The sequence below is a fragment of the Octopus bimaculoides genome, chromosome 10 (genome assembly GCF_001194135.2).
Source record: "Octopus bimaculoides isolate UCB-OBI-ISO-001 chromosome 10, ASM119413v2, whole genome shotgun sequence".
In the NCBI taxonomy this organism is placed as follows: domain Eukaryota; kingdom Metazoa; phylum Mollusca; class Cephalopoda; order Octopoda; family Octopodidae; genus Octopus; species Octopus bimaculoides.
The window spans coordinates 20078330-20082518 of record NC_068990.1 but is presented as its reverse complement, the minus strand read 5'-3'; positions in this window follow the sequence as shown (position 1 = coordinate 20082518).

Below are 4189 nucleotides of genomic sequence, written 5' to 3'. Positions count from 1 at the left end.
ATATATATAGTTATATAAATAAAGGCGGTGCTCCAGCATGGCCCCAGTAGTCAAATTGACTAAAACGCGTAAAAGAATATGAGAATAAAAGATGAAGGCTGGAGGGTATATCAGCCGAAACTTTGTGTTAGCAACAAACAAGATCAGGACAAATATCCATCAAATGTAAATAATGTAGAAGAATAAATGAGTGTATGACGTTATATAAATTGAAGTAAGGTAATTTGTATTAAATCATATGCCCTGCCTTGTTTCTACACGTAATCGCGATTTAACTGAAAAGTTAGAAAGGAATTGTTTCTCTTTGCAATTATTTCTCTATAATATTCTGCTCTAATTACATTACACTCTGGTCTCTGGCAAATTGTGGTCATCCTTTCTGTTGTAATTCTTGCAGTCGACCTTCTTTATTTAAAGTCTTGTACCGGAGAAGATAAATACATATTAACATACGAAACCAAGAAGTTTTATTTTCCTTCTTCAGAGTAGAAATGGAAACGAAAGAGAAATATTTCGAAGAAATAAAACTGTATACACACACACACACACACACACGCACGCACACACACACACACACACACACACACACACACACACACACACACACACACACGTATATATATATATACAGATGTATGCATATAGCCATATCGATGTATGTGTCAATATTCATACGTACATATGTACATTTATACGTAACTCTATGTATGTAGTGCAATGCTTCTCTTTATGTGCCTGTATGTTAGAATAAGTGGCAAGATAGAAACGGTTTTGATATTTATCTTAAAGACAGCACTTTATATAACATATCTATAACTACATCTCTCTCATTTCTTAGCCATTAGCTATATACGTGATTATCTTCTGTATGATGTCGTAACAGAGAATAAAATATAACAGCCGTAACCACAATATTTAGAAGACAGAAAATATTTTTACACTCTTCATCCTGACTTACTGATTTCTGTATCAGATCTCTTGAATATGTATGAACCTCTATATGCGTACACATGTGTTTCTGTAATAAGAGAATGAATGCAAGTGTGTATATATACATAGATACATAGATATATACATATATACATACATATATATATATGGATAGATATAGATTTAGATGTATATATATATATATATATGCCTATATATATACACACACACATACATACTTTTATGTGCATATGCATATATATGTACATGCATATGTGCATATAGGCTCACACACACACACACATATTGTATGTATGTATGTAAAAATATATAAATAGATTTATTCAATTTGACAAGGAGCAGTTGACATAGACTTCGAAGGTTCGGCTTGATCGTTCTCTTTAGATTGCGCTTTACGTTGGTTTTTTTCGGTTTTATATATTATTTCGCAAGTTGCTTCATGGCAAAATGGAGTCTTATGAATGACAATTAATTGCGGTGCAGGAAATGTGGAGAAGGATTTGTGTACGAACTAGGAACAGAGGAAGATCAAACGAAAGTGTATGACTGTTTGGTGTAGGGTGGTATAAAGTTATCGTGGGGAGATTTATTTCGGTGTTTAATATTTTCTTAATTTAAAGTGAGGTGTAGAAGTGAACAGACGTCTCAGTTTCAGGTCACAACTCTATATAACACTTTAGTTATTCCTGTGTTTTAGGGCTGACAAAGCAATGTTCGTTGATAAACCATTCGGTCACGTGACACAGAGCAGTATTTGGTTTGTCGTTAAAAATTCTTTAAAAAATTGTATTTTGGGGAGGTTAGAAACTAAGACAGGTATTATTACGGTCCCTAGATTGTTTCTAGCGTGTCGTTTTTTTATCTTTTATCTTTCTTTTTGGCCATGTTGTGACACCACCTTCAAGGGATTTAGTAGAACAAATCGAGCACAGGACTTATCCTTTTAAGTCTAGTCCTTACTGTATCAAGCCCATTGTCGAACCACTTGTTTACGAAGACGTAAACACAGCAATACTGGTTGTCAAGAGCTGGTGGTAGACACACACACACACACACACACACACACACACACATACACACACACACACACACATATATATACATCGGGCTTCTTTCAGTTTCTGTCTACGAAATCCACTCATAAGGCTTTGGTCGACTCGAGGCTACTGTAGAAGACACCTCAGGAACCACACGCAGTCGGACTGAATCAGAAATCATGTAGTTGGTAAGCAAGGTTCTTACTATACAGCCACGCCTTGTATTTACAACATATGTGGGTAGACATTTGCATATATGTAAATTTTTGATGTCAGTTATACGTGCAGTTAAATGCATAAGAGTGATGCATTATAAAGATAGAGCAATATATATATATGTATATATAAGTACATCTATACATCTATACATGCACACACACAAACAAAATCACACTCACTTACATATGTATATATATTGGACTGGAAACTGACAGAAAATCCCTCTCTACATTAAATGGATTTTATATTTTGTAGAAAAAATATCAATGAATTCTCATTATCTTCCATCATCTTTTTGCACGCTCTCCGACAATAATCTGGAAAAGCTTGGATGCTCCGCTCTGCCGCAATATCAATAATAATCGAACAAAACTAATATGAATACCATTTCAAATATAACAATTTTTAGATGTTTTGACGTATTGGATCATATGGATCAAGGATTCTGTATCTATATGTTCCAATATGACCGTTTTGTTTAGCGTCCTTTAATCTTCCACTGTCTATGCACAATGTCTCTGCTATTGCCCCAACACATTTCTGAAGTCTTTGTTCAATGTTGTTCTATATATTTTATGTATCACTTCTTCGATTCACTGCAGTTAAAAAAGAAAAGATTGTTGTTGCTGCTGTTGTTGATGATGATGTTATTGCTGATTAATTTCCTTTTATGTTTTGCTCCCGTTCGTAGATTTTGAGTTAAAATATTCTAAATGATATTTATGCCAGAAATTTGATTTTAATTTACTTGTTTTTGTCGTGTAAATTTATTTACACGACAAATTGATTTTATCTCGATCAATTTTCAATAAAACGGAATATAACATTTCAATTGACATTGGTAGTTTTGTTTTCGTGAGATTTCATTTGCGATATGATCCAGTCGAAGCACCGCCTATAAAGCAAAGCAAAAAATATCAGTTCTGGGAACAAGATGCTGGATAACGCAAACAAACATGCATTAGGTTTTAGATTTTACATTTTCAGAGAAAAATAAAGAGGCGCAGGAGTGGCTCTGTGGTAAGGAGCTTGCTTCCCAACCACATCATCCCGGGTTCAGTCCCACCGCGTGGCACCGTGGGCAAGTGTCTTCTACTATAGCCACGGGTCGACCAAAACCTTGTGAATGAATTTGGTAGACAGAAACTGGAAGAAGCCCGTTGTATGTTTGTGTGTCTGTGTTTGTCCCCTCACCATCGCTTGACAACTGATGTTGGTGGGTTTACATTTCCATAAGTCTGCGATCCACAAAAGGCAACGATAGAATATGTACAAGGCTTACAAAGAATAAGTCCAGGTTCGATTTGTTCGACTAAAGGCGGTGCTCCAGCATGACCACAGTCAAATGACTAAAATAAGTAAATGAATAGAAGAATAAAAGGATAAATTTTCTTTTTTCTGACATCTTGTTTGACGACGACACATTCAATAATGAAGATGCTGGAACACAATCGCAAATTCCGAATCTTGTTTCTTCTATATTTCCTTTTTACTTTCATCTCACCAGGAACATCTTCGCATTTACACCAACTGCAATTGCAACGAACAATTATTTACTATTTAAAGATTGCCAGATGTGGGTAACCTACCTTTTATAGAAGTATCTGGAATGAAATTTTCCATGAGAGCTTCCATTCCGAGGAGCGCAGAATAGTGAGGTGACTGAAATCTTACTGATATTTTTAATATTCTACTGATCGTTGCTGATAGACTACTTCATTTGCTTATGGCTAATATATATATGTATATATAAATATATGTGCGTGTATGTATATGCATATATCGAGAAATGTGCTTTGTGAATGCGTGAAATGTGAGTGTGCGTGTCTTTGTATGTGCGTGCGTACGTGTATGTGCCTGCGTGCGTGCGTGTTTGTGTGTGTGACTGTTGTCTGTGTGTATAAACGAGATAATATCCCAATGGCCTATGAAGAAATATCATTAAATTATATATTCGCTATCTATATCTCAGATATCTTCAG